Below are 27,110 nucleotides of genomic sequence, written 5' to 3' on the forward strand. Positions count from 1 at the left end.
ATACTGTTGCATGCTGGTTATTTTTCATCTCCTGTCTTATTAAAGAGGCTGTTTGGAATAGCTTTTATATACAGCTGATAGTGCTTTGCCAAATATGTCCATCAATATTAACATACCCCTTTTTTTTCCCAAAACACATATTTAAAGCTTACATGAGTTATGAGTGGAACAAATTGCTGGCTATTTAGATTCAATCCACTTGGTAAAGACTTTCAAATGAAAAATAGATACTTTTTAAAGGGTACATACTACATCTCAAGAAATGATGGAAAAAACATTTCCTTTCTTTCTACCAATTTGACACGGTTGCTCTACGGAAAAGTTTTATACCCATAATTGTTGACTTAATTTCAAGATTTGGGTATCTGAATTATTTTTAAATTGTTCTTATTTGCTTTTTGATTTGCATAGACAGTGGTTGGCCTATTTTACTGATGTCCTGAATCAGGAGTAGAAGTCGTAGAATATTAATTGCTTTGATCATTAGGAGCCGGGTATTTGTGTGAAAATGCCGTTGACTAAATGACTATTAACATGACGACTTACTGGACACAGAGGAAGTCTCATGTACCTTTCCTTATGGAAGTGATTTTAGTCAGTCTTAAGGTTCAGAGTTATTTGGTGCTTTGCACAGCATAAAACTGTCAGGAAAAGACTTGTGTAACATTTCCAGAGACTTGGGTTAGGGTATGTGTCCCAACTTTTCCTTTTAAGGGAAGTTTAATGATAAAACAGTCATTTTAACTAATCAAGTTTGCAACTAAACAAATACATTTTTATATTCTGTACCTTCCAAAGAGATACCTTCATTTCCCACTGAAATTAGGGTTGTCAGAATCATTTTAGAACAGCTAAACTTATTTATACTAGTTAAGTAATGACTTGATCTTTTTACCTGTGTTTCATTTCCTAGTGCAAGGTTTTTTGTTTGTTTCTCAGCACCAGAAAATTTAACAAATGATAGCTGGAAAAGGCACTAAATATGATTTTTTAAAAATCTTGGTCAGATTTTAAAAATCTTCCAGTCAGTGCCCATGTGTAAACTCCACCTACCTCAGTGGCAGCCAAGTCACCATGGCAGGCTGTGGGAACCCATTTCAGGAAGTTGATATTTGCTGCGCAGATGGCCCAACAATGTTCTCAAAGAAGTGGAAACTGTTTCCGTTTTAAGTTTGTGAAACTTGGTGTGTGTACGTGTATGTGTGAATTTTTCAATTTTATTTGTAGTATCAATATGCAAATTTATTTATTATAAGTTGAATCCCATTGAAATGAAAATGAAAAGGCAATACTGTTCCTTTAATATGGTTCACTAACCTTGTTCACACTGAGTTACTGATGCTCAGTAGGAGCTGGCCAACACCAGTTCTACTCAACCCTTGATGATTATGGAGGATTTAATTATAATTGAAAATGAAAAAAAAACTCACTAAAATCTAATCCAAAAATCAATTTTGCATAGAATTTAATAACAGATGGAAGCTTAAAGTTCTGTAAGTATCAAATGAAAAACACTAACACGAAGACCTAAGACTTCAGTCTCCAGAGTCAGTCTCACTACCTGTGTGGATGCATCCTGACCTCTCCTCTTTCATCAACTTCATGACAAAGGAATTGGCCTCATGCTGAGGCATGGTAAATACATTATGAAATAAAAGCGGACGTCATAAACAATACCGGCCGTGTGAAACAAAGGCGAACCAGAGGCTGTGGACAATTTCTCCCTCTCTTGTATGTAGGCAAAGGGTTCAGCAACCCTAGTTGCTAGTTTTTGCATTCTTCCTTTGAGCTCACTGTGGAGTGGACTTCAGTGATGGCCCATGAAGCTAGAAAAGCTTAAAAATGTTTTCTCTTCTGCTGAGTTTTCCTGACTTGCGTGTACATCAGCAGAAGAGCCACTGAAGGGAGGAAGGGAAGAAGAGGAGATGCCTGCGTTTCCTGTTCATCTGCCATGCTTGCGGGAGGGCTCAGGAGTGTGGTCCTCTTCTGTTTCAAACATAATAAAAACCTCTTCTAGAGAGCAATAAAAAGCTAGCAAATGCTATTTTTGCTTTCCTGATACAAGAATCCAAGCACTTTAGAGAGATGACTTCTTGGTTGTTGTTGTTTTGTTTTGTTTTAACATAGACTGTGATAAAATACGGAGGTTTATATGGTGTCTATGCACTTTAAAGAAAAAAGCCCTGACTCCGATAGTCAGGGTGGATGTGAGGCTATAGATGTATTCCACATACGGAAACATGTTTTTCCAATAAAAAGCAGGGTTTTGCTATTCATAGCAATTAACGGCTCCCCAGCTAGAACCCTTAACTTGGTTCTTCTCTTGCAAATAAATAAATACCTCAGCCCTTAGAGTCCTGGCTGCCCCAGAAAAGCCCATGGTGGCTGAGCCTGGCCATCAGTCTCACACAAGCCAGTAACACCAGTGATAATGTGACTGAATTACAGTCCCATGCTGAAGGGAGCAGCGGACCTTTGCTTGCAAACCCGACCTTTTTAATTTAGACAAAAGGCTTGAAAAAAATAAAAGTAGTTCTTAAATACAGTTTAATCAATCAGGCGAGAGAAGCCTAATGAAGCCGCCAGACAGATCTGTGGCCAGACTGTCACTCCAGCCATCATGCCGCAGGAAGACACAAACTCCAGAGAAATTTCCTGGCTTAGGGACGGCTGTACTTTTGACAATCTGACAAATCATTTCGCTGCCAGGGTTGTGCTTCTGAAGGCCTGGTATGTAAAAATTTAGTTTTCTGGTGTGAAAACGAGCCACCACTCCCACAAATGGTCTCAATCAAACCCCAAACTGGTAAATTTGCCTTCACCTTTTCTCCTTGTATTTTATCTGACGTAGGAAAACTGGCCTTTTCACTCAGACTTTCCTAAGAGGTTTTTGTTGTTGTTGTTGGTGGTGGTGGTGGTTTTTTGTTGTTGTTGTTTTGTTTTGTTTTCCCCCAATAGCTTTCTTTTCCAGATGGAGGACCATTCACCCACACACCAGTGTGACAATGCCTATCAGGTATTAAATGCTGTCTATACAATTTATATGTCTACCACATTGTGCCTTTTGTCTTCAGAGAAAATCTGAGTAGAAATTTTAGAAACTCCACTTCTGTGAAATGTTGAAATGCTGGAGTCTGGGTGAGCTTGTGTGCCAGCATCCTGACTTAGCCCCATTGGACACACCAAATCCTAATTCCCTTCTGATACAAGTGATCATTGACTGTTTAGTTCAAGACTTTCAGTTGAACTTGATTCTTCAAGAAATTTAAACATATTTATCATTTTTCAATATTTTTAAAAACTGAAAAATTTAAAAAGGAGAATTAGTACTGCCCTGGGGGAGAGCCAGGGGCTGGCCCTCTTCCTCTCTTGTCTTTCTTTTTCCTTCCTTCCTCCCTCCCTCCCTTCCTTTTCTCCTTCCTTCTGTCCATTTTTCCTTTCTCTGCCCATATTTATTTGCTGAAAATGGCCTGCAGTTGGGCATAAACAATAATATCCACTTTGCTTCCTCTTATTAATCCAGGGATGCCCGGTCTAATCTCCCACTCATTTCATGCCTGAAGCACAAATGTATTGCTTTGTTTTACGACATGTTTCCTTCCATCTGTTGGAAGCCGGGTAAGTCAATATTTATCACATTTATAGATTCTGCATCCCAAGCGAGCCCAGCACAACAGGGAAACAGGCCCATCATTCTTTCTTCCCGATTTTGAAGTTTAAAAATCTTATCTCTGTGATGTTAATTTCACCATTTTCTGCTAAAATACTGAAGTCTGTCTCATGTTTAAGTAAATCATGAAAACACTACGTTTTTCAAAGTTTTTCATTCCCCAACCCTCTGTAATTACCGTGTCGTGATTACCATTTCCCTTTCACTGCGGCTCTCTGTGCAAGCCCCGGGAAAGAGTTACTAAAAATTAAATTTCATGCTTGCGTGTGTTTCTGTGATCTGCTGCGTGTATGATCTCGGAGTGCAAACTTCTCTCAAAATAAATGGATTACCCTTTTACTACACTGTCTGAAGTCTCCTCTACTGATAGCACGGCTTCCCTGTGATCTCCAACCCACCACAATCAGAAAGACAAGCGTTGAAATGCGAGCCTCACGGTGGCGCCCTCTGCCTTCGCCGGCCCCTTCTGCAGCATCGAGCTGCAGGGCGTTCTCAGTACCTCCTGGACCTCTCTCCCTGCAAAGGCCCCCAGGAATCCTAACTCCCACCAGTGGAGCCCACTTCAGGAAACGCTGGCCCAAAAACCAGAATCTTGAGTTCTCAATGCCTTAAGATGGACAATTTTTGCTGGGAAAAAAAGTTTCGTCCTCATTCCTGCTAGAAGACTGATTGAGTGACTCTGTTATTAAAACGAATTTCATATATCTTACATATCTTAAAACTGCGAAAAATCTTGAAAGTTTCCATGGACACACACCCATGGAAAACCTGTTGGAGTAGCAGGTTTTCCAAAAGCAAGCGCATGGTTTGTGGGCAGATAGCCTCTGACCTTTACTAAAGTGTTCTGTAAATACCATCATTGCTTAGTTTGTGAAAAACTAATGTGTTCCCACTAACAAAACTGTCTCAGGGTGGCTGCTCTCTAGAATAATGCTTGTTTTCCTACTGGGCTTTCTATTGCTTGATTTTTTTTTTAAAGGCAATTAAATTTGTCTAAGGGATTGTACTTTGAGGCTATCCAAGGAATTTTAATCAAGAATCAAGGAGAGAGCCAGTTTTTGAGTAGGTGTTGGAGCAGGGACAAAGTAGCAGACCTCAAAAATATTAATCAGGCACATTTTCTACTATTACCTTCTGACTAGAGGCAGACTGTTTTCTTTCTAAAAAAAAAAAATCTTGAAGTAAATGTTATAAATAAACAATTTGTCCTGGAATACCAGCTCCTCTATGCACAAGGTGACACTCATACAACAGCAAAGTTGTAATTGCTATTAACACAACAATGGCATTGCTTCTCTCCCCAGAGCACCCAACCACCAGGGATGTTCCTTTAAAGGGAGCACCAGGGCCGGGCGGTGGTGGCGCACGCCTTTAATCCCAGCACTCGGGAGGCAGAGCCAGGCGGATCTCTGTGAGTTCGAGGCCAGCCTGGACTACCAAGTGAGTTCCAGGAAAGGCGCAAAGCTACACAAAGAAACCCTGTCTCGAAAAACCAAAAAAAAAAATAAAAATAAAGGGAGCACCAGAACCTGTCTACATGGCAAATTCCAGGTCAGCCAAGGCTGCATAGGAAGAATGTCTCAAAACAAAACCAGGAGAGAAAGAAAAAGGGAGAAGCTCTGGAGAGGTGGCTCAGTGGTTAAGAGCACTGGCTGCTCTTGCAAAGGACCTGGGTTCAACTCCCAGCACCCGCATGGCATTTGCAACCATCCATGACTAGTTCCAGGGTATCCAACTCCCTCTTCTGAGTTCTATGGGGCTCCTGCACGTATGTGGTGCACAGTCATACATGAAGGGATGACATCCATGTGCCAAACACACATAAATGTTTCTAATTAAAAAAAAAATTAAGTAGAAGAAACACCAGAATAAATGATGCCTTTAAGAAGACAAATTCTTTAAAAAGAGAGACTTAAAAGTTAATAAATTGATGGTGTTGAAACTAAGTTTATAATGCTGGTGTTGCCATAACACGGCACAGCTCACTTGTTCCTGTAACAGAGCAAAGAAACCAGCCAATTGGCAGCAAGGGAAATCAGCCTGTGAAGCCCAAAGGTCCTAGGTATCAACACTGTGTTCTTAGGATTCTAAAAAGCTCCCACTCACAGGTGAGGCTGGCCCAGCTGTCTCTCTTTGCACCAACTCACACACCTAGAAAACAAATATGTACAGCTAGTCATGTGCCACCGTGAAAATGCACCGAGAAACCAACAGAAAGAAATACAATAAACATGTCCTGCAAGAAGTAGACGTACAGCTCCGGGTCCTCAACAGTGCAGCTTTGTTATAACAACCACAACACGGACAGGTAACACACAGAACCATGTCAACACATGGGCCAGCAGGAGCCACCAGTCAAACACCCCGCTTTGCTAAGCTTGCCTCTCCAGCCTGAGGAGACATCGGCTGCACTAGACAGTAGCCTTGTTCATCCCAGTAGTTCATAGAGCTAAAGCAATCTTCGCTCATGAACTGATGCTCACTTTGTTATTAATTTCAGTCAAGAGCTATTTTGGTCAATCTGATGATACGTTGTATGTTTCAGAAGACTTCCAACAGCCTAAATATTAAATAAATAAATAAATAAATAAATAAATAAATAAATAAATGCCTAAATATTAGGAAAATGTATATTTTTCTAAGAGGCTTAGTATGTCGCATATGTTAAGAGCTAGGTCATTTTATGTCACTGTATTTTATGTAATCATTGTTTGGTAGGCTTAAAATATTGCACTAAGAAAATATGTTTAGAGTTTGATATAAGGTATGTAGGGTATGATGGTTGCACACCTGTTATCCCAGCCTTCAGGAGGCTGAGGCAGGAGGATTGCTGTGAGTTAAAGGCCAGCCTGGGCTGGAGGGTATTTGAGGAAAGTCAGGGCTACATGGTGAGACACTGTCTCACAAAACCAAATATACGTGTGTTTGTACAAATCATAAACCATGCCTTTAATTTCAGTCATCAATTTAAAAAAAGAAAGAAAAATGAAGACTTTAGGACTTTAGTTTGTTAGTCGGAACGAGGCAGCTGGCTGGGTTGTGTTTTCTCTTCTCCAGCCCCTTAGTACCTGAGTCCGGCCCTGACACACAGCAAGTGCTCAATACACATTGGCTGAGTGAATGGCTGGCTGTGTGGGGGTAGCATTAAGTTGATAAAAAGGTATTCACTTGAGTCTTGTCAGCTGTGTGAAAACTGAGTGCGGTTCTCACGGGTTAATCAGACTGATTTTGATGTTTGCCTTTCTTCACGTGTTGACTGCACCTGGCCTTGTTCATTCTGTGTGTCTTGGAAAGCTTCTCCTTCCCAAAGGGCTGTGCCTGAGACGTCCTCTTGAGGGAAGCTATTGGTGGTCGATCGATCATAAGGAGCCTGTGAGTTCATAGATACAATCTTGCTTTTAGGCCTTCCTCCTTATAAACTTATTTTTTTTTTCCTGGAAGCAGGAAGTGTGTTTTCCTCTGCTATCTACAGAATTAAAGTGCAATGTGTGTGTGCACCAGGTGAGTGTGACACACCATTTAGCCTGAGCTGGACCTGAAGTTTGTTAGAGGAAGTATCTTCTAGAATTCTAGGGAAGAATGAAGGATAAGGTTCTCTTGGAACATCATTCTTTTATGAAATCTCAATTTCAGATATGTCCAGTCTCTCTCTCTCTCTCTCTCTCTCTCTCTCCTCTCTCTCTCTCTCTCTCTCTCTCCTCTTTCTTCTTTTTCTTTCTTTCTTCCTGTCTTTTTTTTTGTTCCTTTGTTTCTCTCTCTCTTTTTTCTGTGAAATAGAAAAGGATATAGACTGGGAGTTAAGGTATTATTGGAATAATGATCCAAATATTTAAAGATATAGCCCAGAAAGAAGAAAAAGACTACATCAACAAGCACTTTTAAGTCTGACTGTATCCCGACTTGTATGGGAATTGGAAACCAAGGAACACAGGGGTTCTGACCTAGAAGACTCACAGTGACTCAAGAGAGGGAAGCCTGTGTACATCTGCAAGCACACACTCTCTCGCACACACAACCACAATTAATAAGGCAGCGATTAAAAACAACACATGAATAATAATAATTGCAAGATGGTGAGATTAAAAGCTTACACAGAAATCCACAAGTACAGCACCTCCCAAGAGTGGGATTCATCAGGAGAAGCCCTCTGAAGTAGTGGGATTTGAGCAGAGCCCATTAAGTGCAGTATTTTATGTTGCCTTTCATTCAACAAACATTGATTTAAGTGCCTGTGTGGGCTGGGTCCCGGCTGAGCCACAGCCTGAGGTGTCAAGATGAACAAAACAAGGTCATATTCCTGTCTTTATTCTTTTAAAAATATTTTTTCTTTACTTTCCTTTTTTTCCTTCCTTTCTGCAAGTGTGTGTGGCATGCATGGCATTCAGATGTGTATGGGTGCATGTATGTATTGCACATAGGTGTGTATATGAATGTAGATGCCTGAAGTTGACATCAGGTGTCTTCTTCCATTGAGCTCCATTCTATTTAGTAAAGTCAGGTCTCTTGCTGAATCCAGAGTTTGCCATTTTAAGTAGTCTGGCTAGTCCGGGTGCCCTAAGGGTTTATCCAGGTACTGGCAAGTTTATCCTGCCCCAAACCAGGTACTGGGACTACTGGCAGTTTCCTTGTCTGCTTGGTTGGCATTTACATGGATGCTGAGAATCCAAACTCCACTCCTCACCCTTGTGAGGCAAGTACTTTATTTACTAAGCCGTCTCTCCAATGTTGTGTTCCTTCTGATGCCGGAAGATACTGTCCTCTGAAGTACATGGAACTCGTGGTCAAGCACTTCGAGATCCAGCGACCATTGGATCCAGAGACCATAAGAGCAAGGACAGTAAGAAAGAGCCAAAGCTAATGTGGGAAGGCGGTTCACAAACACAAAATTACAGGTTGGCCTGTAACTTCTTTTGTAGCTGGGGACAGCTAGGAACTTCTGATCCTCCTGCCTCCACCTCCCAAGTGCTGAAATTTGCAGGAGTGTACAACTAAACCAGGCTGACACACGTTCTGAACCAGAAGGGACAGCCCTAAGACTTCTCTCAGCACATGTGGGCTTTCAGCAGCTAGTAGCTCGTCCTATTCTGTTAAAACAAACAAACAAACAAACAAATAAACAAACAAAAAAAACCCTAGGCTTTTGACTTAGTATTTTACTTCCAAATAGTAACTCTGACCTTTGCAGTTTCTGGGATGCAGATGTAAATGTTCACTTGAAATTGTCATGAATGTTTTCGTTTTCTTTCTTTTCATTCATTCATTTTTAAGACAGGGTCTCACTAGGTAGCACTGGCTGTCCTGGAACTCTCTATATAGATCAGGCTGGCCTCGAACTCAGAGATCCACCTGCCTCTGCCTCAGGATCGCTGGGATCAAAGGCATGTGCCACCACGCCCATCTGTCACGGATATTTTCAATCTCTAGTTCTTATGGTATTGCTTTAAGTTGCTTTCAAATATTTCTAAGATTCTCAATTTGTTTTCATAGATTCTGGTTGCTGTTTCCTTTTTCCAACTGCCACATTTCAAGAACAAAAGATGACTGACATCAACTAGGAAACCGTCCCCTCCCCAGCACGTACAAATTCCTGTGTTTCTAGCTGCCGCCCCGTCACTGCGCACCCTCTGTGTGTATCTTCTGATTCTGCTTCTCCAGTTACAACATAGTTGTTGCACTCTAACCTTTCTGGTCCTTTGTGACGGCATCCACATACTGCTGTCTCTCAAAGGTCTTTGTCTAGCTCAGCTGTGACACCTGCAGTGGAAGTTCAAACCTTACATGATTGTCCTCCCCAACATGCTTCCTCCTCCCTCCTCCCCCTCCTCCTCCTCCCTCCTCCCCCTCCTCCTCTCCTCCTCCCCCTCCTCCTTCCTCCTCCCTCTTCTTTCGCCTCCCTCCTTCCCCCTCCTTCTTCTCCCCCTCCTCCTTCCCCTCCTCCTCCTCCCTCCCCCTCCTCCCGCCTTTTGCGGTAGCATGGCTTCCCAACCCACCATGTGTGAGCACACTTTCCTGTTCTTCTTCCTGCTTCCCTATCGTTCATTCTGTTGTTTCCTTTGTAGATTCTCTTCTGCCCTTCACTCCCTCACCGTGGGTTGGCCAGACTTCTGTCCTGTCTTCTGTCTTGTTATTCCACATGGTCCCTTCATGGTAAGCCCTCTCAAATGTGTATCTCCAGCCTAGATCCTCAGCTCAATGTGTCCCACACTGTGTCCACACCATTGCCCTGTGTCATCACCCCCTCCTCACACCTGCACTTGCTCCTTCTGCATGTGGATGGAACATAGCCACCCTGCGAGTCCACACAGAAATCTGTGAGCTGCTTTTGTGCCCTTCCTCACTCCCCACACTTGGTCATTCCTGGAGAGGGGACCTGCTAATGTCTCTGGAGTGAAGGGCCTTTTGCCAACTCATTTGCTGTACTTCAGGCCCTCATCAGTTCTTTAGATTTCCAATGCACCATCCTGGCAAATATTCATAATAACCCTGTTTCCCAGAAGGAAAAAAACAGATGCTTAGTTATAGATGGATGACACTTGTTGATGCCAGGATTTGAAAGTAGGAAGTTCAGCTCCAGGACTCTCCCCAACACCTCAGTACTGGGTATTGAAGCCAGCGCCTTGTGCATGCTAGGAGACAGCTGTACCCTGAGCTACATCCTTAGTTTTCATTTGACTTTTGATTCAGGGGTACTGGGCTGCGTGGTTTTATGTCAATTTGACATAAGCTAATGCCATCTGAGAGGAGCGAATCTCAATTAAGAAAATACCTTCATAAGACCAAGCTGTACGAAAACCTGTGGAGCATTTTCTCAATTAGTAACTAATGTGGAGGGCCCAGCCCATTGTGGGTGGTTTCATCCCAAGGCAGGTGGACCTGGGCTCTATAAGAAAGTGGGCTGAGCAATCCAGGGGGAGCAAGCCAGTGAGCAACACTCCTCCATGGCCTCTGCATCAGCTCCTGCCTCCAGGTTCCTGTCCTGTTTGAGTTCCTGTCCTGACTTCCTTTGATAATGAACTGTGATGTGGAAGCATAAGCCAAATAAACCCTTTCCTCCCTAAGTTAACTCTGGTCATGGTGTTTCATCACAGCAATAGAAACCCTGATTAAGACAGACAGGGTCTAACTAAGTTACCCAGGCTTGCCTTGAACCTGCCATCTTCCTGCCTCAGCCTCGCAAGAGACTAGGATTATAGGCCTGCCCTGGAAGCCCCAGTTTAGGATCCTCACGCTTAAGCACAAATTCTATTGCTTATGCGCTTTGGAAGAAGAAAGTGGACAACTAGCTGGTATACTCTTTTTCTTTGCTGTTCAAGAGTATGGTCCGAAGACACCACGCCACCTGTGGCCCTGCTGGGAACGCTGACTCTCAAGGCCACCCAGGCCTACCCACCACAATTTGCATTTCACTGTGAGTCCAGGGGATCCTTGTGTCCTGCTGCTGATGGGAGGTGTAAGTGTGTATGATCAAAGTGTTTGCCTTCCTGCCCCCATTCTTTCCTTGAATAGCTTTATCTGTGGTTCACAGTGAGACTTTTTCATGGAAGACAGAAGCACTTCTAACTAATAGCAACATATCTTCCCAACCCAGATCAAGAAAGCTTTAGGGATACATGAGAAGTGGGGAGCTGGGGGTCACAGCTGTGTGACCTGAAGAATATCTGTTCCCTCTAGGGTGCCTGGCCACGGACTACTGTGTCTTCCATCAGTGATAACAGGAAAATACAAATAAAGACACTTCTAAAGGGATGGGTAGCCTAGAGGGACACAGTCCCTCTTCAGTTTTATGACACCATTTGCCAGCTGAGCCATACTCATTTACAGTCATACAAAACAGAGGTGGAGTGTAACTAAGGCTTGGGTGCCTGGTGCTCTGGCAAAAGATGTGAGCACAAAACCCAAGAATCCCTAGGTCTCATGGCCTGCCTCTCGCAATGGGACCACACACGTGAAATCATCTTTTGTGCTGATTATTGAGTTCCCCTTTACAAAGATTGTGTCCTGGGAACCCTTGTCTCCAGCTCTGAGGCCATGCATGTAGAGGGAACTGTGAATGCCACCTCATCTGCATGTGCAGGGGGAAGATTTGCTTTCTGCATTTGCACTGATACACATCTACAGTCTGTAGGACTCTTCTTTGAAGCACTGTATCCAAAGACACTATTGTCTTACAGCTTATATAAGAAAATCCTTCCCTTGCCTTTACAATTAACACTGAAATGCTAAGTGGTAATATTGATGAGTTTGGGGAGGGAAGCAGAAGTCTGGAGAAAATGTGAATGAATGAATCTCTCTCTCTCTCTCTCTCTCTCTCTCTCTCTCTCTCTCTCTCTCTCTCTCTCTCTCCCTCTCCCTCTCTTTCTCCCTCTCTCTCCCTCTCTCAAGGCAGGCTTAGTGAAATCTGTACCAGTGAATCCAATCCCATTAAAATGAGTTGTAAAAAAGTGAAGTTTGCATGCTGTTAAGCTGCTTCTACATGGCAGCAGCCTCTCTGCATGCAGCATGTATGCGTGGGATGTTTCCGTTCCAAATCGAATCTGTGCAAAGATGGTCCTCAGATCTGTCGTCTTCTCTTAGGGGTCTTCCAAGAGAAACACCCGCCAACTCAATCTCTCCCTGACGAGGAGACACTGGAGCCTTGGGATGCGGCGGGAGGAAAAGCTGAATTGAGCGGTTTCATAAACACCTGTGACTCGGGAATTCCATGCTGCGGAACACCGTCCACAGACACAGGAGGCAGACTTCCCTCACCAGAACAAAGGTAAGATTTACTTTTTGATGACTGTGAATTTTTCCCCTTTCATAAGAAAGGAATTTAGTGAACCTCGAGTCTTAAGGAAGTTAGAGGCAGATAACTGTAAGTGGACTGCGCTCGTCCTTACCTTCCCAGCTCACCTCAGCCACACACCAGGCCTCAGCCAAAACCTTCCAAACCCTCATCTGCCCACTGAAGTGGCAGACTTCTTTCACCTTTGACCCAAATGGGATTTGAACTTTCATCTCAAGGAGGCAGTTTTGGACATTAAGCCACTGAAAAGCCCCTGGATGTGTGAGCTGCTCTTAGGCAAGAAACCCAACACTCTGGTCTTTGACCAGTCCGTGAAGTGGACACTGTGTGTCCCAATCCCAGAGGTGTTATGCTCGATGTGGCTATTCACCAGCAGGAGGCATTTCTGTCTGACCCATTTTAATAGATAAATAAGTTGTCTGAGAAAAAGGTAAGGGGCAGATTCCTTTAATTTTTTCAGACTTTTTATATAGGAGAAAATAAGAATATAGCTTAAGAGGCTTAAGTGAAATTGGGGAGCGATAACAACAACAACAACAACAACAGAGCATTTTGTTTTTAGTGTAAGTAATGCTCATATTTAGGGGTGCAATTGTAGAAAGCCAAAAATCATACCTTCGGTTGTCAAGGTGGCTTTGCAAGTAAAGGTACTTGCCACAAAGTCTGAAGACCTGAGTTCAATCCCCAGGACTCACATGCTGAAAGGAGAAAACAATTGTTCTCTGACCTACACACGCACACCATGGAAAGCATACGTGCACCCCCACATAAATAAAAGCAAGAAAAAAAATCATAATATCTCACAATGTCTTTAGGAGACATGGCATTACAAACAATGGCTATTTGAATAGACAACCCCCTCTGTTCCTGACTAAATTTATGGAGGATTTGCCTTTAGCCACAAACAGACCCAGATGAGGATATGCCTCAAAGAGACCATCTGAGGGGCAGAGTGAGTCTGAGGGGATTAACAGCAGAATAAAACCCAGATTAAATCAAATAACCAAAGAGAAATTAGTAGCGCTAGGAAGGTTTTCATGTCTGTCCCAGAGAAACGCCTACCTCAGTGCACTCAGAGAGGAGGGGGCACCTGGCAGCTGTCAATCCAAGTCCCAAACTGACTTTGATTTCTGTTCGGAACACTCGTGGCTTGCTCCTTTAAAAAAGTCATTTATACTAGCTTCATTTTTTCCTGTCAGTTAAAGTAATGGAGGCTGCCAAAACCCTGCCACTTCTTATAAGTGATTGCTGCCCCCTCCTCCCCAGGGCTGTCATAAGTGTCTCAAGTGCATTTGTCTTTGGAATGTTGCTCTGTTATTGCCTTTTGTGGGTCCTGTCTTACTCTGGCATTTTTACTGCAGTAGACACATTGCTATATTACAGCAGGCCAAAGGTCATTCACAGAGCCATCAATTCAAAGAATGATTTTTTTTTTTGGTTAATAAAACTAACTTTCTTAGCTGAGGGCTGCTTGCTGTGAGAAGGGTATATATTTGCCAGATCATAGTTTTCTAGAAAGTGATGGGATGTCAACCATCAAATTATAATGACTTGTCATCAACCAAAGTTCCCGGGGCTGGAGAGATGGCTCAGCAGTTAAGAGCTCACACTGCTATCCCAGAGGATCCAAGTTTGGTTCCCAGCATCCATGTCAGGTGGCTCACAGCCATTTGTAATGCCAACTCCAGGGGCTCTGATGCCTCTGGCCTCTGGAGGCACCTGCACTCAGAGGTATAAACCCACCCACGGACAGACACACATACACACACTTAAAAATAAAGCTTTAAAAACAAAGACGCAAACCCCACTAAATCTTCCTCCTGAATGACAGTGACTTTGAGGATGAGAAGAAGGTCCCACTCTTGAAGTGACAAGATGAGATAAACACAAGCTTGCAGGCCTTCGTGGCGAGTGTGACTTTCCTCTGGCCTCACAGAGCACCCGAGCCAGGGGAACAGGGGTACATGCTGATTGAGACCAGGGTTTCCAGGGCGGGAGGTGGGGGAGGCAACACCGCCAGCCGTCCACAGTGCCTCTTTGACAAGTTAATTCATTTTTCTCCGCTGGGGTTTTTTTCAACTAAAAGATGGGCATGACAACAGTACACACCTCCTTGGTTTACGTGGAGGAAGAAAAGGCACATGCAACATCTGGCCCTCTAAATGTGTCTTAGCCAGGGAGGCTGCTCTGCTGCATTAACAGACAGCCCTGTCCCCATGGACTTGCAGCAGCCCAGTCACTTTTGCTGAGGCTTTTGCCCACTGTAGGTTCCTGGGGTGAGCGGCGGTGAGCTCGAGGTGGTCACTCAGGAACCCAGGTGGTAATGCGGTTACCTTCTTGGACTTTGCAGGTCACATACAGAGGGGAAAAGAGCTCTGAGGGTTCATGAAAGTGAGTAAAAGCTCAACTCTGAGGTGATCCATAGGACTTCCCAGCAAACTCATTGGCCAAAAGGAGACACATGACCCTACTTACCTACAAAGGGTCATGATGGTGAGTGCTGGAAATATTTGGTGATCACCACCTATGGTGCCCACAAATTATTTTATATACACATCTGTGGGTGTTCAAGGGAATATGGAGGGGCAGAGAAGGGAGAGAGGGGAGGAGAGAGGGGAGGAAGAGGGGGATCAGAGAGAGACTACACCTCTCTTTTTGTTAGATCAGAGAAACTTGTTCCAGGTTCATCTCCACATAAAGCAGGACCATCATTTCCATGGCAACCAGAAACTTCATGGGGACTCCATCCCACCCAATGCCCAGGCAATTTAAGCAAAGGGAGGAGACCTAACCTACAGGGAGAAACCTTCTACTGTTTCTCTCAGTAAGTTTCAGAGGACGTTTTCTCTCAGTGAGTTTATGTCATCCACATGAAATAATTGACAAGAAAGAGAAGAGTCTGTATGGGCGACAAGATCCGTCAGCCAAATGCCACCTAGGGAGTAGCTTTTGAGTAATTAGGGCACTCTTGCAATCAGGGCTGGGGCAGAATATGCACTAATGTGACACTGGGCCAGTACTCATTTTAGCTCTCGGATACTCATGTGTAGAGATAAGCTTAAGCTTGGTGGGGTTTGAGTCGCAAAGAACAGACTACATTATAACTCTTCCTCCAGAAGGACACTGCAAAGTCCCTGTCTAGCACAGACAGGCTCAAGGATGATTCCAGTTCATTATTTCCTGCAACCAGTCCATCAGGGAACACAGATCCTCCCTGCCCTCTGTAGAAAACACAACATTCCTTTCAGTTCCATTAATAAAGTAAAGCTCAGACATGGAATTTCCAAGGTGAACTCTGCCCTGGTCATGTGGTGAGCTACACAGTGCAGGAAAAATACCAAGGGCTCTAGGGCACCTGCCTCACCAGCGGACCCAGAAGCTCTGAGCTTTCCAAGCATCCCTGGACTCAGGATCATGGGTCAAAGTTGCATTCCTGCCCCAGCTGGTGGGTTGGAACCAGTTAGGGGAGGACCCTGATGATTGGCAATGGCGCCAGCTAACAACTTGGTCCTGCTGTGGTCTGAACCAGCGAGCATCTCCCAGCACAACCATTTCCCCAGCGGGACTGTGAGGGCCTCCTGAAACTAGACATTCAGCAGGAAGCCTTGGACTAGGAGTTAGCAAGACCCAGGTTCTGATCCTAATTCTGCTGCTGACTGGCCTCATTCCACCTACGTACTCTTTCTGGCCCTGTTTCCCTTCGCATGAAATGTTGCATCTGAATTAGCTGGTGCTTTTCAGATTCGTTTTCCCATCTTCATTACTGAATAACACCCGGCTATCCTGAGTGGGCAGAGAAGTTGTGAGACACAAGGCCCAGGCCTCCAGCATTTCTGCAGCTCCTACATTTCTCCTTGAGACCTCTGGCGTCTTGAACACTTAGGAAGACTCATGACTTCACATAGTGGTCACGCACCTTTATGATATGAGAGGGTGAGCACACGGGTCCATTGTGCCCGTCATTGTGAGAGACAGCCCACTGGCTTCTCTACCTTGCAAAATTCCCAGGAGCAGGCTGGAGAGTAACAGCCTCTCTGCCATCCTCAGAGACCTCTGGGGCAGGACAGGTTGAGAACAAGGTGTCATACCTTAAAAAGATCTGGGGGTGGGGGACATGTGGTGGCCCACGCCTTTAATTCCAGCACTTGGGAAGCAGAAGCAGGAGGGTCTCTGTGAGTTTGAGACCAGCCTGGTCTACATACAGCCAGGCCAGTCAGGACTATGAAGTAACACTGGAGTGGGACGGGATGATAGTCTGGGGACCCAGAGTCTTGAGCAGAAACCCCTAGTGGGGCCCACACCCACGACAGTGCACACCAGAAGAAGTCCTACCGTTATACGGGATGCCGATTTAAGGTAGGGGGAAGTAGAAAGAATTCTGGGTAATTAGCATCTGGCACCAGCAATTTGTGCTGAGGAGGCATAACTATTGCCTCCATTTTAGGCCTTGACCACCCCCATCCCCACCCCAGCCCTGCTTTGCTTCCCTTCTGGAAGTAGCCTTGTGCATAGATGGGGTCAACTGCAAACAGCTCCGTTTTTCTTGGTTGGGGTTTGTTCCTTTTTAAGACTTTGCAGAAGTGCCGCAATCAGCGATGTGAGCACATTATTTAAAGTTCTCAGGGGGTCCAGGACTCTGCCTGGCCCTAACCGTTCTGGATAAGGAAACCATTTTCTTGGTGAAAAACGAACAAAGGTCCCACAAAGCCAAACCCCGTGCCTCCCATGTGTCTGACTGGCGTATGTACGTATGTTTCGCTGCCTCCTCTGGTCCTTTTCTCGTCTCTCTGTCGCCCCAAGTTAATCACCATGGGAGGAAAAACCGCTCAAGGACAAGAGAGAGAAAACTTGGAGTTTCTTTTCCATCAGTGTTCCTGTGTCTTCTGCACTCAAGTCTCTCTCTGAGTGTAAGCGGGTCCCCAGTGAAACAGAAGAAGGCTCAATACTCTTGTGAACCACAGAATGGGATAGGGATTGGGGTGGGAGTTGGGGTAACCTGTGGTGAATGGACCCCGTGTAACTAGAGTAGCCTTCCCTCCCTCAAGCTGAGTACAGGCCAAATCTAGACCTTTGGCTTTTTCTAAGAAATAGAGAATTTTAATACGAAAGTCAATTGATTTTAAATTTTGGCAGAAATAGAGCAAGAAAAGTTAAGAAAAATAACAACCACCTTGGGATTGCCAGATCAGCAGGTGGACAAGACACCTTGTAAAATTTGAACTTCAAGTAAAGAGTGGGTCTATCTCAACTATTTAGCATATAGTGTATCTCAACCATTGTGTGAGGCACACATTAAAACATGATTTGTTGTTCATCTGTGTGGTGGTTTGAATGAAAATGGTCCCCATAGGCTCGTAGAGAGTGGCACTATTAGGAGGTATAGCCTTGTTGGGGTAGGTGTGGCCTTGTCGAAGGCAATGTGTCACTAGGGGCAGACTTTGAGGCTTCAGATGCTCAAGCCAGGCCCAGTGGCTCTCTCTCTTCCTGCTGCCGGCTGATCCAGATGTAGAACTCTCAGCTCCTTCTCCAGCACCACATCTGCCTGCATGCCACCATGTCCCATCACGACAATAACAGACTAAACCTCTGACCTGTAAGCCCCAATTAAATGTTTTCATTTATAAGAGTTGCTGTGGTTGTAGTGTCTGCTCATAGCAATAGAACCTTGACTAAGGCAATCTGAAATTTGAACTTAACTGATAACCATAGGTGAAAGGAACCATGCATATGGATCACACCAGTACTTGAGGTACCCACTGGCAACCTCCCCTTTCAATAAGCATTCCTACGGCCTATCTGAAAAGTGCAGTGTGGCTCATTTTCCATGGTATATTTGTGGAATATGGTGTAAGTGGGTGTTTCCATACTGTGTGTAGTGCTTCCACAGTGTATTTGAGAGTGCGGTAGAGGTGTGGGTGTTTCCACACTGTGTGTAGTGCTTCCACAGCGTATTAGAGAGTGCGGTAGAGGTGTGGGTGTTTCCACACTGTGTGTAGTGCTTCCACAGCGTATTAGAGAGTGCGGTAGAGGTGTGGGTGTTTCCTCACTATCTACAGTAGAGTGTCGATTAGTGCGCTCTCCAATTTTATGTCAGTTTCACAGCAGCTAGAGTCATCTGAGAGGAGGGACCCCCAATTGAGAAAATGCCCCATAAGACCAGGCCATAGGCAAGCTTATATTTTCTTAATAATTTATCTTAATCTTAATAATCAAAAAGTGATTCATGTAGGAGGGCTCAGCTCACTGTGGGCAGGCAGTGTCATTCCTGGGTTGGTGGTCCTGGGTTCTATACAAAAAGCAAACAAGCTGAGCCAGCCATGGGGAGCAGCGCAGTGAGAATTGTTCCTCCACGGCCTCTGCATCAGCTCCAGCCTCCAGGTTCCTGCCTTGTTTGAGTTCCTGCCCTGACATCTTTCATGATGAAAGAGTGATGTGGAAATGTAAGTAAAATAAATCCTTTCTTCCCCAACTTGCTTTTGGACATGGTGTTTCATCGCAGCAATAGAAACCCTAACTAAGACAACTAGTGTTGCCACACTGTATCCAAGAAATGCTGCCTTTCTGTAAGCAATAGTTTGGGTCATTTTTGTTGCGCTGAAATGAAATTCATACATATCATAGTTCAACTATCCTAATAACTTTAAAAATCAACTTAAGGCCCTAATTATAAGAAATAAAAATGTCAAAGATTTGCTTTATTTTTAATTATGTGTATGTGTCTGTAGCTAGAGTTTTCCTGCCTGGCCCACAGTCAGGACAAATCTCTTTCACCCGCCAGTCCCACAGCCTCTCAGACCCGACCAAGTAAACACAGAGACTTATATTGGTTACAAACTGTATGACCGTGGCAGGCTTCTTGCTAACTGTTCTTACAGCTTAAATTAATTCATTTCTATTAATCTATACCTTGCCACGTGGCTTGTGGCTTACCGGCATCTTCACATGCTGTTTTTCATCATGGCGGCTGGCAGTGTCTCTCTCACCCAGCTTCCTATTCTCCCAATTCTCCTCTCTGTTAGTCCTGCCTATACTTCCTGCCTGGCCACTGGCCAATCAGTGATTTATTTATTGACCAATCAGCAACACATTTGACATACAGACCATCCCACAGCATGTGTCTCTATGTAGGTATGTGCATGTGAATAGAATATGGGCGCTTACAGAGACCAGAAGAAGGCTTGGGATCCCATGGAGCTAGAGTCACAGGTGATTGTGAGTCACATGACATGGCGCTGGGAACCAAACTCAGGTCCTCTGGGAGAGCAGCAAGTCCTCTTCACTGCAAAGCCATCTCTCCAGCCCAAGAAACTAAAAAACAAAACAAAACAAAACAAACAATGTGCAGTACTTGGTAGTGCTCCATCAGTGTCTACAAGACATCTGACAGCTGATGGACTGTGTGGAGCCATAGACATCACAGAGCACCTCACTTCCATGGACTCATACTGTCCCACAGTCTTTGTGATGACCCCAAAAAGTAGCCCCATACATATGTTCAAAAGGACCTCTGAAGGAGGTGCTGGCAAGCCTAGGGTTGTTAGTGAAAGGGTCAGAGGAGCAGCCGGGGACAGGGAAAGTCCAAGGGTAGTGGCTGAAGTTGGGATCCCAGGTAGGCATCAACTGCTTTGTTCTAAGGAAAAATGGATGGGAACTAGCTGAGACCGAAGGAAAAGACGAGAAGAGGAATTACACGGGAGAATGAGATAAGCGGAAATTTATTCTGGAATAAACGGATTCTGTTCATCTTAGACTTCTGCAGGAGTTCCAAGAGGAGCTGCATGAAGTTGGCAGGTGGTGTGATCAGAGCTGGAAGACTGGAAGACAAGGAAGCATCATCCACGTTGATGGGAGTCACTCAAATGAGGGCCCTATAAGAGGGGCTGGGGTCCATGGACACAACTCTGAAAACAGTCTCTGTGCAAAGATTCATTCTTCTATCAGGGATGAATGAAGCAATTTGCAGAAGGAAAGTGAATCATACGAAAGAAAGTGGTATGGCAGAAGGCATGACAGGAGAGGAGAATGGGGCTAATATGGAGAAGAATTCCACTGGAACAATAAACACCATAAAGTAGAACAAGAGATTCCTGATGACCTGAGGAATGGCAGCTTGAGGACAGTGCTAGGTGTCAAAGCCTCATTAAAGGTGATGAGAAAATGCAGGCAAAGCCTTTACCTCCCTCGCTCGGGGACTGGGCCTGAGGCCTCCCTGATGCTACACACAAGTGCTCTACCACTGAGCCCCAGCCCCAGGCCTCTTTCTACCTTTCATTTTGAAACAGGGTCTCTGTAAGATGTCCCTGCTGCCTTGAACTTGTGATCTTCCTGATCAATGTCCTGAGTAGCTGGGACAACAGGTATGTGTCACTATGCCTGGCCAATTATTCTTTTAAGTGTTTTGCCTGTGAGTCTCTATGGATCCTCTACACCCCTTAGGGTCCTCCTCATGACGTTTCTGAACCTGCCCTTAACTTCTGTATCCCAATTTAATATAAAAAGTAAAACCCAATAATGGATTGGAGCTACTAAAATAGTTCCAGCAAGGATGTAGTTTCCAGCCATGGTTTTGTCAGTGCCTTGGATCCAATTCTCTCAATTCTTTACTACATCTATTGGATTTGCTCTCAGACTAACCTACCTTTTTTTTTAATTAATTAAATTTCTTCTTTGACAATTTCACACATATACATAACACACATTGACTATCCTCTTCTCCCACCCTCTCCCATATCCCTATTATCGTTACCTACCCCCCCCCCCCGCGCCCGACACACACAAATCTGTTTGTCATGTTCATGTCTAGTTTTGTTCTGTGACCCACTGAGTTTAACCAAGGTGTGTGTAACAACAGGTTTGGAGCTATCCATTGGGACCTGGTGGGCTCAGCAGTCTGAAGACCATGATTTCTCCTCTCCCAGAATCAATGAGCCCCTCCCTCTTCCATGACTGATTATTGTGGACAGGGCCAGCCTCGTATGGACCCAGTGCAAGTAACTGCAGTCGTTATGAATTCGTGATTAAAATGATCATATCCAATCCAGAGGGTAGCATTCTGCTACTATGTCTTCTGGCCCTTGCATACTTCCTGCCCTCTTTTCTGCAATGTTCCTTAAACCTTGGAAGTGATGGTATCAGTGTCTTTTTTAAAGCTGAGGCCTTCATGGTCATTTATTCTCAACATCTTGGATCCTAACTTCTCCAGGGTTCCCTGTAAAGAAGCTTCTCTGATTAAGGTTGAGAGTAGCTTTGTCTATGAGTATAATCATGAGATAGTTAGAAGGCAGTTTGGGGCCATGTCAGCTTAGCTGTACAACAGTCATAGGTTGCTCACTTGGGCTACTTCTCTCTAAACATGGATTGTCAAGTGGTGTTACATGGCTAGGCATGAGTTCCCTCTTTTGGAGCAGGTCTTAAATCGAATAAGAAGTCAGTTGGTTACCCCACAGCAGCTGTGCCACTACTGCTTTGGCAGGCACATCTTGGCTGGCAGGTTGAGGGGTTTTGTTTGTTTGTTTGTTTTGTTTCTTTTGTGGTGTACACAGCTAGGTGAGACCATTGGTGCTTTCTCATCTCCAGCAGCCTATCCAGCACCTTCTGGAACATTGAAAGTCACCTAGCAAGGAAGATGTTTCCAGCTTAGTCTCAGCGTGCTTCCTCTGTATCTTGCAACTGAGATGTATAGTGTCTCCAGCCATCGGGTCTTAGTCTCTAATTCTGCTGAACACCAAAAGGACTGACAAGTGCCCATGTTTTTTGGGGGTCTCTGAGACCTCCCTGCCCAGATCCTACAGAGGTATCTCATGCCTAGGAGTAGGAATTCCTACAGAGATATTCCACGCCCAGGAGTGGAAACTTCATTTAATAACTCCTGCTTTGGGGGGAAGCATGATCTAGCTGAGCAGAGCAACTCCTTCAATTTCTATTTTGTTTTTGCTTGTTAGTTTGTTTGATTGATTGATTGATTTTTTTTTCTTTTTAGTTATAAGATAGTAGTTTGCTACATGTATTTTTCATATATCCTTTGTTATGGTTAATTCTCCCTGTTTCCATGTACCTTGTGTCTCTAATATTATACCTTTCCACACCCAGAAAATTTATTTAAAATATTTACTGATAACTACTGCATGTGAGGCACTGTTCTAGGCTCTTGGCATAAAACAGTAAAATAAGCCGGGCGGTGGTGGCGCACGCCTTTAATCCCAGCACTCGGGAGGCAGAGCCAGGCGGATCTCTGTGAGTTCGAGGCCAGTCTGGGCTACCAAGTGAGTTCCAGGAAAGGCGCAAAGCTACACAGAGAAACCCTGTCTCGAAAAACCAAAAAAAAAAAACAAACAGTAAAATAAAACCAATAAAGACTGTTTTATGGAACACACACTCAAATGAGGGATGTTACATCATGTATGTGAAATCATTTAGTCCACTGGCTGAGGATAAAGTTTAAAGAAACACAAAAATAGCACATATGAGGAGGATTAGTAACATGTGAAGGGTGAGTTGTCAGGTAGCCAGAGGCTTCACTAGAAAGTGACACACAAGGACGGCTGGAGTAGACAAGAGAAGAGAAACAGAGAGAGTTTGGGAAGGCAGAGCCAGCAACCAACACAAGGGCAGCAAGGAAAGGCGCTTCAGTATGCCTTGCAGAGCAGGGAGGCCAGTGCAGCCCAGGGAGATGAAACCCAGAGGTAGCACAGGGCCAAGTCATGCACGTTTGAAGGGCTTTCCATCAACAGAGCTTTGAGTTGAAGAGAATCCAGAGCTCTCTCTGGCTTGTGTGCTGAGTGTGGACTGTAGGGGGAGTGGGCGTCATCGGGGCCCACGCGGGAAGTTTTCCCCACAGTCCTGGAAAGAGAACAAGGCTGGGACAGCTGAAAAACAATGAAAGTGATGAGACAGGGCAGCGTTCTGGAGAAAGTTTGAGCTTAGGGGTTGACAAAAGCATTAAGAGTGTCCCTAGGAGTCAGATAGGCTTGTACACACTTACAATCCTAGTACTTAGCAGGCAGAGACAAGAAAGTCATGGGTTTAAGGCCAGCCTGGGCTAGAAAATGAGTCTAGACCAGCTGAAGCTAGGTAGCAAAACACTGTCTCAAACAAACAAATACGCAAAATTGAAACAAGGGGGACTCCAGGGTTTTCAGCCTCAGTGGTGAGGTGTAAAGGGAAAAGCTGTTGTTAGAAGCAGGCTGAGTGAGAAAGCTCCAGACTTCTACACATGCTGAGTTTTAGAAATCTATTAGACATCTAAGTTGTAAACATCAGGGCAATAGAGAGCTAAGTGATCCATATTTTGGAGGAAAATCTAGATTGGCCATAAATACTTGTGAAGTATCTAAAACCACAAGACTGGGTGAAATGCCAGGAAGACAAGAGTGGGTACAGAAGAGAAGTAAATTAAAGATGGAGCTGTGACCTCAAACACCAAACAGTCTATGGAAAATGGGGGAGCCAGGGAAACGGACTAAGGAACTCATGGTAGAGAGAAAATGAGAACAGAAACCTAAGTTTCCCTCTGTCTGGACCAGTTCAGGATCTTTGAACCCGTTCCTCTGCCAATAAAAAATAGTAGCCAAAATCTATTTCTGAGTACCTTGAAAGGTTACTCAGCTTGTAGCCAGTGCATTATAGTTGGAGGACTCACTCTTGGAAACCTGGTAGTGGTCAGTCCCCTACCATCCTACCCAGATGGAAAACTGAATATTGGGAAGCAGCCAATAACATTGTTATTGTTCCTTTCTCATAGCTGTGACCAGAATGCCTGACTAAACAACTGAACCACGGTGAATCCGGGCATGGTGGCACATGCCATTGATTCCAATGCTAGGAAGGTGGAGGCAGGAGAATCAGCAGTTGACTATTTGAGACTCGGTGTTAAAAACAAAACCACCACCACCACCACCAAAACAAGATTAAAAAAAAAAAGTCAAAACTGGGAAGATTTATTTTACTTATAGGTTCAGAGGCGTCAATCCATCATATCAAGGAAAGCATATCAGAGCAGAAAATTGCATCATTGTGACTGGCTGGTTTTCTATTTTCCCCTCTTTTGTAGGCTTCCCAACCCACAGAAAGGTCTTTCCTCTTCAATTACTCCTCTCTAGAAACACCTTCCCCGACACATTCAGAAGTCTGCCTTACCAATCTCCCAGGTGACTCTAAGTCCAGTCAAGTTGACAGTGGAGATTAAACTGGGCGATGGTGGTGCACGCCTTTAATCCCAGCACTTGGGAGGCAGAGGCAGGCAGATCTCTGTGAGTTTGAGGTCAGCCTGGGCTACAGAGTGAGTTCCAGGACAGGCTCCAAAGCTACACAGAGAAACCCTGTCTCAAAAAACAAAACAAAACAAAAAACAAACAGACAGTGGAGATTAAACCATTAGAAGTATGGATCTACTCTGCAGGTACATACCCCTCCAGGGAGGAGCCTCTGTATTCACGTTCTTCTGGAGCCTGTTATTCTTGTTGACTTTCATGCTTCTTACTGTGTTGTATGTACAGTTGGCTTCCTATTTACAGGTTTCTTCTCAGGTTGTTAGCCATTGGATGGGAGCTATGTTTTACTTACCTTTGAACCACTGGACATAGCCTCAGAGAATATTTTTTGAAATAAGGTAAATGTGAACATATGAAAGCATAGACTGTGGTTTTTGTGGGGCCTCCTGGGTAATTCAAAGTCTTAAAGAGAAAAAATAAACAAACAAGCAATAAATAAATAAAACCCTTGGAATAATTTCTGATCTACTTGATAGAAATGTCACTTAGTAAAATTGTCTGATGAAGTCATGTCTTAATAACTATGGTACAAGGGTCATCAGGTCTTAACTAGCTGTGAGACAGAGAAATCTGAAAGTCTCTGTGATGTAAACCTACACTCAGATATGCCTTGTGGTTGAGATGTCATGCAGGTTCCCAACAAGCCTATAAGGATCTGTAGGAGTTAATTGCTTATGCTGTTCAAATACACAAATTCATATGCCCCAAATGTGATGGTATTTGGGAATAGGTCTTTCGGAGATGATTAGGGTTAGATGAGATCATTAGGATGAGTTCCTTATGACAAGACAAATGCCTTATATAAAGAGGAAGGCACCAGAGTCCTCTCACCCAGTGTGTGTGCACCAAGGAAGGCAGGTGGTGATGATGACTGTCTTAGCTAATGTTTTTATTGCTGTGAAGAGACACCATGACCACGACAATTCTTACAAAGTAAACATTTAATTGAGGTGATGGCTTACAGTTTCAGTCCATTATCATCATGATGGGAAGCATGGCAGCATGCAGGCAGACACGGTGCTGGCTATATCTTGACCAGAAGACAGCAGGAAGTCGACTGTCTGTCACACTGAGTGAAGCTTGAGAAAAGAGACCTCAAAGCCCGCCCCCACAGTGACACACTTCCTCCAACAAGGCCACACCTCCTAATAGTGCCACTCCCTTTGGGGGCCATTTTCTTTCAGACCACCACAATGACATAGTGTCTTAGTGTCATTTCTTGTTGCTGTGATAAAATACCCTGACAAAAGCAACTTAGGAGATAAAGGGCTTCTTTTAGCTCACAATGCCAGGGTGTAGCCATTCATCTTAGGGAAGTTACAGTGCCAAGAACTTGAAGCATCAGTCAAAATACATTCATAGCCAAGAGTGAAGCATCATCAGTTAATACGTATGTGATGTTATTCATCTCACCTACCGTTTATACAGGAACCAAACTCAGGGGATGGTGTGGTCCACTTTTGCATCAACTAATATAATCAAGACAATCCCCCATAGACACTCCCACAGGCAAGTCTGACCTGGGCAGTCTCTCAGTGAGACTCTGTTCTAGATTATCAATGTGACAATTTAAGCTATCACACATGTCCTCTCCAGAACCCCTTAATATTAGAATCCTGACCATCGACTTCCTGCCTCCGAAACTATGAGAAATGAATGTGGTTTTTTTTAAGCCTACACATTTTGGTTACAACAGCCTGTACTGACTGAGACAGTGGATGCAGCTTATGAATGCTGATGACTAGAATTCAGATGATTCAGATGGTAATGCAGTTGGCCAAGAGAAGGATTACCCAGAGAAAAACGAAATCTTCAGAGAAAGCAGAATACTTTCTCCTCTAAACACTGTTTGGGGCAGAAAATAATTTTGCATATCATCAGCTGTTGTGGGCCTTCCCCTCATGGCTATGCTTTCTCTGAGCATGAGCTGTCTCCTGATTTGTGGTTATTTTACAGTTAGTTCTGTGCTTGGCCACAAGTAAAGCTGCCTAGACTTTGTTAGAAGAGAACAGAAAAGCCTAGCAATTGCAGGAAAATAAGATAATACATAAAATGTAAACACCCCCAAATACTACGCAGCATGTTATGTTCTTTCCATGTACTGTTGACACAATTTGGGAAAGGCCTCCCATTGTTAATCCTTCCTCCTGTGGGATTATCGGCCTGTTTTATTCATGTCTGTGGGTTGTTGCTGTTAATCCAGGCACTAACACAAGTTCTCTAAATCTCAGACTGTTCCAAGGGTTTGTTTCTTTGCTTGTTTGTTTTTAGAACACAATGGGAAAGGATACAGCCTTGAGGGTTGTTGAATAACTGAAGTCATTCACTAGAACGAGAAGTTTAATTCTTGTCAAGTAAATGATGACAGTGTTCTTTCAGAGCGTTG

At 44.2% G+C, this 27,110-nt stretch overlaps 1 long non-coding RNA gene across 1 annotated transcript in view; it reads left to right on the forward strand.

Annotated features, from left to right (window-relative positions):
• LOC128107492 (uncharacterized) overlaps window positions 1–7,313 on the forward strand; it is a 46,234-nt gene extending 38,921 nt beyond the window's left edge. Inside the window, exon 4 of the long non-coding RNA XR_008217103.1 lies at window positions 1,026–7,313. This is a non-coding gene — a long non-coding RNA (uncharacterized LOC128107492). The remainder of the gene's footprint in view (window positions 1–1,025) is intronic.
• The last annotated feature ends 19,797 nt before the right edge of the window (window positions 7,314–27,110 follow it).

The sequence above is a fragment of the Peromyscus californicus genome, unplaced genomic scaffold, assembly GCF_007827085.1.
Source record: "Peromyscus californicus insignis strain IS unplaced genomic scaffold, ASM782708v3 Scaffold_12__1_contigs__length_115047231, whole genome shotgun sequence".
NCBI classification, from domain to species: domain Eukaryota; kingdom Metazoa; phylum Chordata; class Mammalia; order Rodentia; family Cricetidae; genus Peromyscus; species Peromyscus californicus.